The following is a 16,812-nucleotide window of genomic DNA, read 5'->3' on the forward strand; positions in this document are numbered from 1 at the left end:
ATGAGTCCTCTTAGTTACCTAATCCCACAAAGAAAATTGCAATGATTGTAGTTGATCTCTTTTACTCGTTTCTTTCTCTGTGCAATGGGGATAATGATAGTACCTGTCCTCATACTGTTATTTTTGGAGATCCAGGAAGTAAATTTGATAATGTTTAAGAGAATTTCTGGGACAAAGTTCGAGCTGTATAAATATTAGCTGCTATTCTATTCTCATCCCCTTTACCCCACCTTTTTCTTACGTCCACTTTCTTCCTTACCCTACCTTGCTCTTCCTTTTGTCTCTTTTCTTTCCCCGGAGGGTTGATGGTGAAGGTATACCCAGTTCCTACCAAACGGCCACCATTTTTCTTCTGAACAAGTAGAATAGCAGTACACTTCAGTAAGTTTATAGGTGTTTACTTCAGTAAGTTTAAAGGTGCAATACACTTTAGTAAGTTTATAGCAAATTAAGAAGAGCTTTAAAGTCTCTTAGATGCCTTTTTCCAGCAACAAGACAGACTAAAACCTCAAAAAGTCTCCTGCTACAAAAATTCAGTAGTGCTGAATAAAATATAACTTCTTAAAAAAAGTCTGCCTTATCTATCAAGAGAGTAAGGAAAATACCAGAGAGGATACCGACACCAATGTTTTTTTTTGTTTTGTTTTGTTTTTGTTGTTTTTTTAATAAACGATTTTTACATATCTTAAATGAGGTTGGCTTTTTCTCCTTTCTTGAACTGACCTCCTCTGATTTTGTTATCAGATTATGCTAGCCTCTTAAAAAGAACGGAGGCATTTTCCTCTTTCTGTGTTCTCTTGAATAGATTGTAAAATGGATTATCTATCCCTGTGCATCCTGGAAAATGTACTTGGTAGACTTTTGGGGCTCAGTGGTGTTTTTTGCAGTAAGATTTTTGACTATTAATTCAATTTCTTTGATAGTTGCAGCTTCTATTTAGTATCTCTAGTTCTTCTTTGATCCATTTTTATAATTTCTGTGTGTTGGGAAAATGTTTGGCTTAAATTTTCACCTTTATTGACATAAAATTGTTCATAGTATTCTGATACTTCTACATATATTTGTAGATTTTCAATATTGTTTATACTAGCCTTTTAAAACTTTTTTTAAAGTATTTTTTTAATTATTTTTTTAAGATTTTATTTATTTATTCATAGAGACAGAGAGAGAGAGAGAGAGGCAGAGACACAGGCAGAGGAAGAAGCAGGCATCATACAGAGAGCCTGACGTGGGACTCAATCCAGGGTCTCCAGGATCATGCCCTGGGCTGCAGGCGGTGCTAAACTGCTGCGCCACCGGGGCTGCCCTAGCCTTTTAAAACTTAACCAACAGGGGCACCTGATGGCTTGGTCAGTTAAGCCTCTGATTCTCTTTTTCTTTTTAAGTGACTTTTTTTTTTTTTGCATTTTTAAAATTTAAATTCAATTTGCCAACATATTGTATAACACCCAGTGCTGATTCCATCAAGTGCTCTCCTCGTTGCCCATCGCCCAGTTACCCCATCCCCCCATTCACCTCCCCTTCCACAACACTTCGGTTCCTACAGTTAGGAGTCTCTCATGGTTTGTTTCCCTCCTAATTTTTCCCACTCAGTTCCCCTCCTTTCTCTTATAATCTCTTTCACTACTTCTTATATTCCATATATGAGTGAAACCATATGATGATTTTCCATCTCCAATTGACTTATTTCACTCAGCATAATACCCTCCAGTTGCATCTACGTTGAAGCAAATGTTGGGTATTCATCTCTTCTGATGGCTGAGTAATATTCCTTTGTATATATATGCACCACATCTTCTTTCTCAGGGTCAGGAGATTGACTCCTACATCATGCTCAGAGTCGGCTTGTACCTCTCCCTCTGTTGGCTCTCACTCATGCTCTCTCCCTAAATAAATAAATAGATAAATAAAATCTTTAAAACTTAACCAATTAATAAGAAAGATCCAGCTTTTAATTTTGTAGTTTCTTCTTATTCTATTTCATTAAACATTAATTCTCCTCTTGTTATTTCATGTATTTTGCTTTCTTTTGTTTTTCCCTCCTATTGGTATTGTTTTCAGAATTAATTAAATTAAATGTTAATTAACTTTTAGTGTTCTTTCCTGATATTTGGGATAGATTTTTTTCCCCACAAATAATAATTAGGATACTTCTCTCAGTACTTCATATATTGGATCTGATAAAGTTTTAACTACCTTATAATTTCCACTATAAATTCTTCTTTGACCTATGAATTATTTTGAGCTTTTTAAAGAATTCCTAAATATATTAGGAAACTTGGTTTGGTATTCCTTCTATGAATTTTCTTATTTCTAACTTTATGGCAAGTATAGTTTCCTATACCTGTTGTAATAAATTACCACAAATTTAGTGACTTAAAACAAATTTATTATTTTATAGTTCTTAGTGTCAGGTCCAGAATTATTCTCTCTGGGCTAAAATCAAGGTGTTAGGCTTTGTTCCTTTTAGAAGATCTAGAGGAGAATCTGTTTTCTTCTGTTTTCTAGCTTCTAGTGACCACTTGTGTTTCTTGACTTGTGACTCCTTCCTCCATCTTCAGGTCTCTTTGGCTCTCAAACCTCTGCTTCTATGTGCAGATGGCAAATAGACATGAAAAGATGCTCAACACATCGGGCTCCCTGCATGGAGCCTGCTTCTCTCCCTCTGCCTATGTCTCTGCCTCTGTGTGTGTGTGTGTCTCTCATGAATAAATAAATAAAAATCTTTAAAAAAAAAAAAAAAAGAAAAGATACTCAACATTACTCACCGTTGGGGAAATACAAATCAAAGGTATAATGAGATACTACCTCATACCAGTCAGAATGGCTAAAATAAAAAACACAGGAAACAACAGGTGTTGGTGAGGATGTGAAGAAAGGAGAAACTTCCACATTGTTGGCAGGAATGCAAACTGATGCATCCACTCTGGAAAACAGTATGGAGGTTCCTCAAAAAGTTAAAAACATAACTACCCTGTGATGGGGTAATTGCACTACTAGGTATTTAGCCAAAGGATACAAAAATACTGATTCCAAGGGATACACGAACCCTGATGTTTATAGCAGCATTATCAACAATAGCCAAATTATGGAAAGAACTCAAATGTCCCTTGACTGATGAATTGGATAAAGAAGATGTGGTATCTATATGCAATGATATATTGCTCAGCCATTAAAAAAGTGAATGAAATCTTGGCATTAGCCATGACATGAATGGAGCTAGAAAACATGTTAAGTGAAAAATAAGTCAGAGAAAGAAATACCATATGATTTCACTCATATGTGAAATTTATGAAACAAAACAAATGATCATAAGGGAAAGAGAGAGGCAAACCAAGAAACAGACTCTTCACTGTAGAGAACAAACTTAGGGTTACCAGAAAGGAGGTGGGTGGAAGGATGATGGTTAAATATGTGATGGAGATTAAGGAGTGCATTTGTGATAAGTACCAGACATTGTATGGATTTGTCGAATCACTGAATTGTATACCTGAGACTAATATTACACTGTATGTTAACTAACTAGAATTTATGTAAAACTTAGAAGAAAAAAAACCCTCTAAAACCTGTGGATTTTTAAAACATTCTGAGAGTATTCAGCCCTTTGAGAGATGAGTATAATCTTTTTATTATTTATTATTTCAAATTTTATGATATATTTGGACTTATTTCTATCACTTTATTCACATTTTCTCTTAATCATACTTTTACCTTTTTCTATCTCTACCAGTTCTGATTGATAAACTTATAACCCCTTCCCTAGCCTTCTGTAACCCCTTTACTGTTTTCAGCATTATATGTTGTTTCTCTTCCTCCTTCTCTTGCTCTTTTTTTGCTGATTGCTTTTTAGAATCCTCTGTCTTTGATTTCTGTGTTTTCATTGCAGTTTATATAGCTATAGGTTTTTTAATTTTTCCTGATTTTTGTTTTTCCTGCATCTGGGAAAGGGTTCGTGTGGCTCATCAGTTTTGGAAAACTATCTGCTATTACTGTCTTTTCAAATATTGTGCCTTTACCCCTTCTTTCCGTTTCCTTCTGGAATGTCTATTAGTAGAGATATAGATTGTCGGGCAGCCCTGGTGACTTAGCGGTTTAGCGCTGCCTTCAGCCCAGGGCGTGATCCTGGAGACCCGGGATCGAGTCCCACATCAGGCTCCCTGTATGGAGTCTGCTTCTGACTCTGCCTCTCTCTCTGTCTCTGTGTCTCTCATGAATAAATAAATAAAATCTTAAAAAAAAAAGAAATAAAAAAAAAGAGAGATATAGGTCATTCTCTCCATATCCCTTGAGGTTTTCTTTTATTCCTCAGTGACTATTGAGTTTCTCTTTGGTTCTTTTATTTTTTAATTTAATTTAATTTTTTAGATTTTTTAATTTATTCATGAGAGACACAGAGAGGGAAGCAGAGTCCTAGGCAGAGGGAGAAGCAGGCTACCTGCAGGGAGCCTGATGCAGGACTTGATCCCAGGACCCTGGGATCATGGCCTGAGCCACAGGCAGTTGCTCAACCACTGAGTCACCCAGGTGCCCCTGTCTTTAGTTCTTTTAAGAATATTTTAGTTCATATATCATATGACCACGTTTTACATTGTGACTTCTTTTTCTCCTTTTTAAAATCTTGTGGCTATAGCCACTTTCAGATTACTGTATTTGTAAGTTTCTGGAGGCTAATTTGTTTATTGCATCAGCTAAAACTCTCCCCTCATGGTGACTTCTTGGAAGTTGTCACTTTTTTATTATGAACTTCTCTTTGGTAGGGATTATTCCCTCTCTGGCAGTCCAATGTAGTATGTGATTATTCTTCCAGGGCTATTTACATTTATGTCTTCTGGGTCCTTAAGGATTTCAGAGGTCCAGTCAGATTTTATCTTATTTTTAAATTTATGATGTTCACATCATGTAAACTGTATAAATTTGAAAACTTCATATATATAGGATACTCCTCTAGAATTATTTTTTACTGGTGAGATTTCTCCAGTCCCATTCCAGTCCTTAAACGAATGATTGCCTTCTTTGCTCCTTTGCAGAGTTTTTGGGCACAGTTTTTCTACTTTTACTTTTTCATTAGTAGCTCGTTTCTCTGGTACTGTGAGTTTTATACAGATGCTCACCAGCTAAAGGTGTGGTTTTTCCCAGATAAGGGATTTTAAAATTATACTTCCATGGCCTCAGCCCTTAGGGCCTAGAGATGGTTCTGAAACCATATGTATTGCCATTGTCAAGCTCAAGCTTAGGGTTCTGGCTTTGATGTCTGTTTGTTTCTAGCACTTGAAGAATTTTCCTTTTAAAAAGATTAGCAATGTATTATTTTTAAAGGTATTTTATCTATCATTTCTATATGTCTATAGCAGAAACAAAGCTTAGAAACTAGGACTCTTTTGGAAAGCTTCTATACTGCTCATGAGATAATAGTCTCTCTTAGTACTCTCCTAAATTTGTCCTCCTTTAATGTACCCATGTATAGCACTTATTTCACTAAGTTTTAAAAAATTATTTTCTTTGCTCTCAACTAGTCTACTTTCCTGAGGTAAAGGTCTGTGTTCTGTACAGTTTTGTTTCCCTATGGCCTCGTTAAAACTACCTGATATATAGGAGATACTCAAAAAATGTTTGTTGAATGAATTATTGTCATTTCATGACTTTTTTATCCCCCAAGATTTTATTTATTTATTCATGAGAAACAGAGAGAGAAGCAGAGGGAGAAGCAGGCTCCCTGTGGGAAGCCTGATATGGGACTTGATCCCAGGACTCTGGGATCATGACCTGAGCCAAAGGCAGATGCTCAACCACTGAGCCACCCAGGTACCCCTCATGACTTGTTTTACAAACCATCTGTAAGGTTTGCTTAGTACAGTGTGCTGGTGAATTTTTAAATAGCATTCAGAATTATTTTGTAAGCAACATTAATGAAAAGATGTTTGTAAGAACAAGAATGCAAGTCACTTAGTTTCTTAAGGTATCCTTTTTAACACAATAGTTTTGCTTATTTAGTTATAAAATTACCATAGGCTTCATAAAAGTGCTTTATTTAAAAGCAGTTCTGTTGGCTATTCAGTTAAAGGTGATTCTTTGGTGAAAAAATTAACTAAGTTTTAAGTATGATGAAAAATGCCTAGTCTAGCTGCTGTAATTTTTTTGTTTCAATATTTTTACTTTTGGCGATACTTAATGAAAATCTATCTCATTTAACTTGAGTTACTAGTAATTATTTTGTGGCTGCATTTCATTTATATACTGTCTTGACATTATATTTAGAAATATTAATTTTATAAAAGCTCTTAGCATTATTCACCCCCAAATACAAAATGAATAAGTAATTAATCAGATAACCATATAGAACAAGTAAGTCTCTTAGAGCAAAAGTCTTTTAAAAACATATCAAATATATTACTGGTTTTTATATCCTAATTTTCTTATAATTGTGTTGAAAATGTAATTGTTTAATTTGGAGGAAATATTTTCTTCCATGGGTTTAAAAATTTAACTCTTTAAATGGCATGAAGGGGATAAGAAGAGAAAATTACTTATTTCAGTCTGATAGGCAATGTATCTAGGCTAGCACTATTTTACTGCAGCTGAAATTCAAACATGAGGAAATTGCAGAAATTTACAATTCAATGTGTGTTTCATCAGGGAGAAATCCACAGATTGTTTTGACACTCAGTTAGAAATTCAGCATGAAGATGGACGTCTCATGAAATTTGCAGCTGCTGATTGAATTTATATTTCCATAAAGGCCATCAACAGTAGCAGCCTGCAGGGGAAGAGGGGGGAAAAATGACAAAAATCGTGAGGCTAGCATTTTTCCTCAGCGTTATAGTGGCAAATTACTGGTAATAAGGGTTTACATTGACCAGGATTAAAGAAAAATATAGACAGCCAGAAGGGAAGGACTTCTCAGTTTAATTGATTTTAACTAAATATGTCTACATTTGATATCTAAATATGTGTTTAGTCATATGTAGAAAATGTAATATGTACCCAAAAGTCAGTTTATTCATCTTTACTATTTAAACAAGAAAAAGAAGGTAGCTCGTGAGGTTATAGGTTTTATCGTGTAGGTTATTTTCATAAGAGCCTCTCAGGATGGAAGATGAGTGTTATAGGAACACAATACAAGCTTGTTTTCTGTAATATTGAAAAATCATTTCATGTTTTTGCAAATAACCTACAATTCACTTTTTGGGAATACTAGCTCATTATTTACAGTATTAAAATATTTCTTGAGTGAACAACCAAGTAACAGTCACAGATAACAAGTTGCTTTTTCACGGAAATTATTTTATTCTCATTTTAAAGTGTTTTTTGAGCAAAATCGACAAAAGTTATTTCTTTTGTTTAATGCTTGTCTTATAGAGATTTCATATTGTATATGATTTTAAAATATTCATGGATTGTGGGTGAACTAAAGGATTAAGAACGTGTTCATTGTTCTTACAGAGTTCTTTGTCTCTGTGGATGGTGTGTGCTTTATCCTTTAACAGGATACCCTCAGATGGCTTTATTTGAAAATTAATATTTGCACAACTGTATGTAAAAACAGTGCCCTTACTGAGAAAAAAAATTACATTTTGTTAAACATTATACAGTTAAATATAAAAAGTGAGACTATTATCTGGAAAATATATACATAATTGTTAGCCTTTATTTTTTTAACATATAAGATTTTCTAAGAGTATAAGAACATAGAAATGGATTCCAATTAGTTTTGTTATATGTAATTATTTTTGAGAACCTTTAATATATCTATCCTGTTAACTATCCTAGTTTTAGAAGAACAGTATGTATGTCTGGTATCTGTGCTTTAAATATGCACATAGACATTTTTCAGAGTTAAAGAATTTGAGTTATGGGTTAAATAAGCATCTTCAGGTTAGATCACAAGAGTGTTCTTACTCTGCTAGGAGTCTGTGATGCTTGCCTTTTCCAACATCACTTGCAATTATTTTATTCTGTTACCAGAATCTGCCATTGAAATATATTTTCATTTCTTGTGCATTTGTTTACATACCAAGGCAAAGCTATTTTGTGAAATACCACTATATCCAACATATGTAGTTTATAGGTATTTGGAAAAACTATTTTCTCATTTGTGCCGTTTCTTCATAGCATCACTCAGGCATACACAGTTTAGACTTCCCTGTCTTTCTTCCTCTCCCTCTCTGTCTTCCGGATTTGAGGACTTACTATTCCCAGTGTTCAACAGTAGAGGAGCTTAACAAATTACCGCTTATTAAAAGGAAGCTTTTGTTTGTTTGTTTGTTTTAAGTTGCTGTCAGTTCCATCACCCAATCAAATCAATATTTTTATTTGCTATTTTGGTTTCTTGTCCCTGCCCATGTGTATTTTCAGTTTTTATACATGAGGTGTAATCTATTCTTTATTCAGCAAATATATATTGACTAATATCTATGGATCAGAGACTATTTTAGGCGCTAGGGACACAATAGCAAACAACACAAAGCTCCTTTTCCACCTGCATGGAGTTTTTATTTTAGAGAGATATAGATAATAAATGAATATGTAATATAATGTCATGTAGAAATATGAAAAACTATAAAGCCAGGTAATGGGCAAGAATATTACAGAATGGGGATAGGGTGACAATTTAGTAAGTTCCAGAAAGATCTCTCTGAGAATGTGCCATTTGAAAAAAACAATTAAGTGAGGGAATGAGCAGATTAAAAGAGTTCTACTTAATTTTTCTTTATACAGCATGACCCAAATTGCACGGGAGTATTGTTTATTTTATTTTTTTACAAAAGTGGCACTGTTATATTTACCTTTCCCTGCCACTTGTCCTTCTTACTTAACAGTAAATGAAGAGGGCACCTGTGTAGCTCAGTGATTGAGTGTCTGCCTTTGGCTCAGGTTGTGATCCCAGGGGCCTGGGATCAAGTCCCGCATAAGACTCCCCATGGAGTGCCTGCTTCTCCCTCTGCCTATGTCTCTGCCTCTCTCTCTGTGTCTCTCATGAATAAATAAATAAAATCTTTAAAAAAAAAAACAGTAAATGAAGATCATCATTTAGTTAGAAGACAGACCTAATGCACTTCTTTAATTAGTTGAATATTTCTGTAATATGGATATACCACAGTTTGTTTAACCTTTGATTAATACACTGATGGGATTTGAGTTGCTAGCAGTTTCTTTCCTGCTAACCACTAAAAACGCTCCAGTAAACATCCTATACAAATATACTTTCCTACTCATGCTTCTACATCTTTAAGATACATTCCCAGAAATGTCATTGCTGTGGCAAAGGGTATGTGCAATTTTTCATTAATAAATACTATCAGAGTACTTACTAAGAAGGTCTTAACACTTTATATGGTCACCGGCAATGTAGGTGAGTTTCCTCTTCTTCACAGTCTTACTAGCACCGGGCAACTTTGTAGTATGTTTGTCTGTTTCCTTTGGCTGATTTTTTAAAGTTAAGTTAGTTAAGTTAGTTAATATACAGCATAATAGTAGTTTCAAGTGTACAGTGTAGTGTTTTAGTGCTTCCATACATAAATCAGCCAGTACCCTCCTTAATCCCCATCATCTAGTTCACCCATCTCCCCCACCACCCCCATAATCATCATTTCTCTCTAGTGAAGAGTCTATTTCTTGCTTTGCCTTTTCCTTTTTTTTCCTTTGCTCATTTGTTTTGTTTTTTTTAGATTTTACTTATTTATTTGACAGAGCACAAGCAGGGGGAGTGGCAGGTAGGGGAGTGGGAAGCAGAGGGAGAGGGAGAGGCAGGCTCCCCATGGAGCCCGATGCAGGACTTGATCCCAGGACCCTGTGATCATGACCTGAGCCAAAGGCAGATGCTTAACCGAGTAAGCCACCCAGGAGCCCCTAGTTTGTTTTGTTTCTTAAATTGCATACATGAGTGAAATCTTAGGGTATTCGTCTTTCTCTGACATAGTTATTTCACTTAGCGTAATACTCTGTAGCTCCATCCATGTCCTTGCAAATGGCAAGATTTCATTCTTTTTAATGGCTGAGTAATATTCAGTTTTATATATTATACCACATCTTTTTTTTTTTTCTCCCTCAGATCTAAGGTTAGGGCTATAGTTAGGGTTAGGGTATGAACTTGATATCCTGCAGTTCAATGACCTCTGCAGAGGGTTAGGATTAGAGTTAAGTTTAGGGGTTAGTGGTAAAGTTAGGGTTAGTGATAGATTTAGGGTATGTACCTGGCATTCTGAGTTCAGAGACCTCTCCAGAGAGGAAAACCCCAAACTTCTGCTAGGGTGAGAATAGACATGGCAGCCAGCTACTGAGCTGAAGCAATGAGGGGATTTGGAGCTCTAAATACTTTTCAAGTAGTTATTCGGTTGATTCTTCTGTTTTTAATTCTTTCTTCACCATTTTTAAACCATCTGTCATCTCTCTCTGAGGTTCAGTTTGTGAATCTATGCACTTTGGAACAATGAAACACTGCTCTTAAGAGAACATAAAGGGATGCCTGAGTGCCTTAGGGGTTGAGCATCTTGCCTTTGGCTCAGCTCGTGACCCTGGGGTCCTGGGATCGAGTCCTGCATCGGGCTTCCTGCATGGAGCCTGCTTCTCCCTCTGCCTATGTCTCTGCCTCTCTCTCTGTGTCTCTCAGGAATAAATAAGATCTTTTAAAAAAAGAAAAAAAAAACATATAGACCAGTTTTTTAGCAATTTACCAGGCTTTGTTTTAATGCATGGTTAAGGGTTCCTCTGACCCTCTGACCCCTAAAACTTTAGTAACACAAGGCCTGGCACACTGTAGGAGGGCAGTCTGGGTAAATACTTGCTTTCAAAACCAAATATACAAGATATTTTGGTTGCCAGGCATGTTGGATTACCTGTACCATTGCTTTATCAGGGGGCAGGTAAGAGTTCATTACATTTAAAAGTTATTACTGGAAAAGTCAAACATACTATTTTTTTATATACTATTTGGGATTTAAGCATGTAGTTTTCTTATATTTTACATCACTTGATTGGGGCATAGTTATTATATCTGTCAAATTGTTGCTGGCTTCTCTGCCTTTTTTCTGGATCTGAAATCATATACATATTTTAGGCCTGTCCTCTGAGATTTTTTGAAATAACATTGTTGACATTTTACTGGGCAAGTGTTTTTACCCTGGTATGTGCTGTGTACCAATGAACTGAGGTCAGGCAAGGCAAAAGCTGTTTGTCATTTACCGAGCTGTTTGTTACAACCATTTAAAAGTATATTCAGATTTTCAGATTTAAAGTGTAAACAAAGTTCATCCCTAAACTCAACCACTCTCTCTATTTTAGAATCTTAATGTTGAAATGTCCCTTTGCTATCAGCTAACCCAACCTTTTTTTCACAGCCACCAATCCAAAAGGTAATGTTTATAGTATATCTTGGTTTCTGCCGTTATTTATTCTTCATGAGAGCTGGGAGCTATGGCGACCCAGCAAGAGCATGAGTGACCATAAATGTCGTCTGCCTTAGCAGCTGGTCCCTAGAGAAAAGGGAACGTGTGATCCTGATTAAGCCCTGCTTGACACAGAGATCATGCCTTTAAATGGTGAATCTAAAAGATTATTCATTCTTCACAAGTGCAAAGAGCCAGACGGTATTTCAAGGTCTTAATGTAAGACAAGCGTGAAGGCCTAAGGAGATGGTTTTAGTAATTTGGCATATATAGGAATCTTAGGGGATATGCCATACAGTTACTGGTAAGTAATTAGGGAGAGCATATTGATTAACTCAAGGGACTTCTCACAAAGTTTTGAGAATATAGGCAGAATGGAAATGACAAGTAGGGAACTTTTATCACTTCTTCAAACTAAGCCTGGAGTTGTTTTATACAGAGTTGCCAATTCTGTTTCACTTTCCTATTCCCTCTTTTCCCGTTCCCTGTCTTATTCGTTCTTACCATTTTAATATGATCTGAGTAAGTACTGCTCTTCTACTGGTAGAGATTCATATTTTGCTTTAGAGACTGAAACCTGGAATCAAACTCTTCCAAGTTCTGATGTCAATAACAGACCTCAGCTCTTAGATCCTTTATTGAGTCTTACCATTTATGTTGGACCAGTTTTCTTCTTAAGATTCCAACTTCTTAATTTAGATTTTTCTATGTGTAAAGTAAAATTATGGTCTCCAATTAGTTTTGTTTTACCTTAACTGTTTTCTTTCTTAGGATTTTCAAATCTTGAAGTGTTTCTCAGTCTATTTTATTGAAAGCCTAAGAGATAAAATTCAGAAGTAAAGAATATCGTATGACATTTAGATGGTTTAACAGGTTATTTTGTATTTTTTCTTCTCCTCCTCTTTTCCTTTTTTTCTTTAATACTTATACCATATTTGAGGATTACTTCTAATTCCCCAGATAACTGATGAGTCTCTTATTGTAGCAAAAGGCCAAGCAGTTTACATAATATAACCTTTTTATTTTAAACTAGAACATTAAGATTTTCCCTGAACCTACTTCTATCAATACCCCTTTTATCTTTAGTTACCATAGTTTTTTACCTTAGGTATTACCATTTCTCTATCTCCTTAAGTCCTTTCCCTGACTGCCCTACCATATCACCATCAGCTCTTCTGGTTAGTTCCTTTGGCTGCTCTTTTAAACTTAGTTTTGTATCAACTCCTTTAAAATCTCCATCATCTCATGTAACAATCTAGGATATGGGTTGCAAGTTCTTTGGCACTCAACATCCATCAAATTGCCACTATATTTTCACATAGATAACTTGTAAGATATTAGGTTTATTTTTTTTAAGATTTATTTATTCATATGAGACACAGAGCTAGGCAGAGACACAGACAGAGGGAGAAGCAGGCTCCTTGCAGGGAGCCTGATGCAGGACTTGAACCCAGGACCCGGGATTATGCCCTGAGCCAAAGGCAGATGCTCAGCCGCTGAGCCTCCCTGGTGTCCCAGATATTAGGTTTATATAGGGTTTCTTTTTTCACCTTACTGGTTATAGTATGTGAAGATAGTCATACAGATTTTTTAATGTCATCTTTCTATGCCAGTACATAATAAGTTATTTTACTGTGGAAAATATATTTTTTAATGTGGAAAATATTAAAGGGATCATTGAAGGTAGAGGCTTTATTATATGTAACCCCTCATGATATAAATCTGTTTTATATTATTCCATATAATACATACTTTGTGATATTTAGTTTTTATCATAGAATTGTTTACATTTTCATTTACTGAGACCTGTAATTAGTAAACCTAGAACTAGATAGGACACTTCTTGTATGATAAGTATGGAAAATTCCTTTATACATACAAATACATTTATGTCCATATTTGTTCAATGGAAATTCATGTTCTGGCCATGATTATCCTAAACTCTTGTTTGATAGAATTCATTCTTTCTTGGGAAGTGTTTGGGTTCATATATATTTTTAAAAGTCAGAGCAGATATATATCAGAGCTATACTAAGACCACTTAGATGGAGTTGTAACTTCCTGCAAAAAAGAAATAAACAGAGATTATACAGAAAGAATGCTTTTATATTTAACTCTATGGGGAAAAACAATACATAAATGTGTACACATATGCACACACATACAGACACCTGTTTCATATTTTAAATCAACGGTGTAGGTTCTCATTTGTTGTATAAAACAGAGAGTGAGCCTTCTCCCCTAATCCCGATCATCAAGGAGAAAATTTATTAGTAAAGTAGAAACTAGAGAGCATTCAATATATAATTTTAGGGTTTATGATAGCCGAGGAAAGTAGTGTTTGGTGAGTTACATATGTATCCTATTGTATGCATTAGAAGTTTAGAAGCTTCAGAATACTGCCGGAAAAATAGGTTTTGTTTTAAGGAGAATAGAAAGATCAACAGAACAATACAAAAACAGTTCTGACACTGTATCTGTTAATGGTGCTGATGAAAGGATAGAAACTCTCTCATAAGGAGTGTTATAACTAGAGTTTTAAAAGGGCAACTACAAAAAATATCTGTAACTATAGCCACAAGAAATGTGATGGCAGCAAGATAGGGGCCTGATGTGTTCCCACATAGTCATTAAACACATACCAATTTTGTGACACATTATGTACATAATAATTGTCTAAGGCATTTAAAAACAAGTTCTAACAAAATGGCATATTTAAACTGTGAATGGAACAAAAAGCCGAGGACATTGCTCAACTCAGTACAACATATACTAAAAAGACTAAATCTCAAAAAAGGGAGATGAGATTTTTAAAACTCTCAAAGAATACAAAATAGCTGTCTACCTTTGTGTAGGAATTTATATGTGTGTGTATATTTGATTTTTCCTAAGTAAATATTTGTAGATATCAAATATGTTCTTATTTGGTAATATGCCACAGTGTAAATATCAGTATTAAATATCCACAAAAAGGCTAAAAATATTTGAAGCATAAAAATTTCAAAAGATTGGGTTGCCCAGGTGGCATAGTTGGGGTAAACATCCAACGCTTGGTTTCCGCTCAGGTCTTGATCTCAGGATTGTGAGATTGAGCCCCACATTAGGCTATGTGCTCAGGAGGGAGTCTGCTCAAGACTCTTTCTGTCCCTCTACACTTACCTCAAATAAATAAATCTTTAAAAATTTCAAAAGCTTAATCCACTGCTTGAGAAGACAGTATATTTTTAATGGACAACAGAGTATGACATCTGTATTCCTTTCTTTTACTCTTACTTTTTGAAGAGAAATGCTTTTAAGCTGAAAATCTAAAATAAGCTCGGGCAAGAGGGGACACAAAATACTCAGCAAATCTAAAAATGGCCTAAATTTCTGGGCACAACATTTTTTCTATCTTGTTTTTTCAACCACATGATAGCCCCTTCTCTCCTTGTCCTTACTGCTGCAGCAAGAGGCACAAGACATGAGCCTGCTGCTAGGATCTTGTCTGGAGGTGGAACTCCTCAGATTAGTGCTAAATAAATAAAAAAGATGCCTTTAGGTGTTTTTTTTTTTCTGTTTGTCAATAATGTTATTGTTAAGACATGTATTTTCACTCCTTATATAGTCCAGAACTTGAAATATTGAAAGTTGGCATAAGAAAGCTACAATATCTAAATAGGCATTAAAAATCGGAAGTATTATTTAAAATGCAAAGTTTTTATATGTGGGAAATACTTATATTCTGTAATAAGTATTTAATAAATAAACCATAAAATTCAGTGGGTTAACATGAATGTTGATTTCTGAATCAGGTAACTCTCATTTATATTTTGTCACTTGGAAAAAATCTTCAAGGTTGACTAAGGGAAAAAAGAGCTGAAGTCTCGCTTGGGATAATTTTAAGGGCAAGACCTTGAAGAGGCATATATCACTTCCACCCATATTCCAATGACCGCAACCTAGCCATATGACTGCCCCCTAACTGCAAGGGATCCTAGAAGATGTAGAGGAGTTCATGCATGTTTGGTGAGCAGTAACTGTGTCTGCCACAGATGATTAGATTCAATTAGATTAGATGATGTTTATTGCAAACAGTGTGCCTGTGGCTTTTCCAGTCACAGCGGTAGATAGAAAGATGAGTAAGTCATGATTTCTTCTCTCCAGTGGATCATAATCCAAGACTTATTGTGGACTACTGCTTGTTTTTAGTTTCATATTCTCAAAACAAATCCATTGCTTATTCTTAGTATTATGAGACTAATAAATATTTTTAAAACAGCCAAATGAGTTGTATCTACCATCTGTATCTGTTAGGACTCAGGTAAGAAACAGATGGTATATTCCAATTAGGTAATAAAGGTACTATATGATTGTGTGGGCAGGGTCTCAGAGAGAAATCTCATGGTGTAGGAAACCACAAGTCCAATACTGGAGGTCTAACAGCAGAGGTCTCCCACCTCCAAGCCTGAAAGGGCGAGGGGAAGAAGTGGTGTCTGAGACCTCAAGTTGTGACCTCGAGCTAAGGGAGACAGCCAGCCCATTTGACCTCACAAGGAGTGAGCCAGCAAAATAGTTCTCTGACCTTATTCTTTTCCTTCCTTCTAGTCTCCCATTGGTATTCCCTATTATTCTCTGAATTCCAGTGGAAGCCAGAGAGCAAGGAACCTGTTTATGTATTGATAGAGGTCAGTTTTATGGGGCAGATGACAGAAAGGTGGAGACATTTGGAGGGTAAAAAGCACACTATCCGAAAAAAGATTTTTTTATCTCTTTGGCGAGTATTTTTGAGGCCCTATTACTGCAAAGTTGTAAGTAGTATAAGGTATATACAAAAGACATACCTTTTCCTTCAAGGACCTTGCTATCTAGTAAGGGAGAAGAAATCACAAACAAAAACTAAATTCAAAGACAAGTCTCCGGGGGGTGGGAGGCAGGATGGCAGAGGAGTAGGTGCCTCAACTCAACCTGGCCCCACCAACTTACCTAGATTACTTTCATATCATCCTGAAAACCTACAAATTTGACCTGAGATTTAAAGAGAGAACAGCTGGAACACTACAGAGAGAAGGGTTTTCCGCTTCTAACAAGGTAGGAAGGTGGAATGGCCAGTCTCCAGAAGATCTGTGTTCAAGCTGTGATTGAGTGCCACATGGAGCATTCGATGAGGCATTAGTGGTGTAGTTCAGAAGAGGAAGAGATTTTTGCGCTCTTGAATGGTTAAGGAAGGCTTTTGAAGGAACCATAATTTGGCTATGAATGGGTTGACAGAGTTTTTATAGACAAGAGGAAGGACAAAGTAATACATAAACATAACTTGCTCAAGGTACGGTGAGAGTAGAGTGTAGTCGAAGGTGGCAATTCATAGAAAAGTTGAAGACAAGTTCAGAGATAGTTTGAGGTCAGACTTTAGAAAATCATGAAGAGCAAACTGAAGAATTTGTGCTTTTTAAAA

General features: G+C 35.6%; 1 protein-coding gene across 1 annotated transcript in view; it reads left to right on the plus strand.

The window, feature by feature from the left end:
- NDUFAF2 (NADH:ubiquinone oxidoreductase complex assembly factor 2) overlaps window positions 1-16,812 on the plus strand; it is a 149,081-nt gene that overhangs the window by 43,921 nt on the left and 88,348 nt on the right. The window lies entirely within an intron of this gene.

This window comes from Canis aureus, chromosome 5 (genome assembly GCF_053574225.1).
Source record: "Canis aureus isolate CA01 chromosome 5, VMU_Caureus_v.1.0, whole genome shotgun sequence".
NCBI classification, from domain to species: domain Eukaryota; kingdom Metazoa; phylum Chordata; class Mammalia; order Carnivora; family Canidae; genus Canis; species Canis aureus.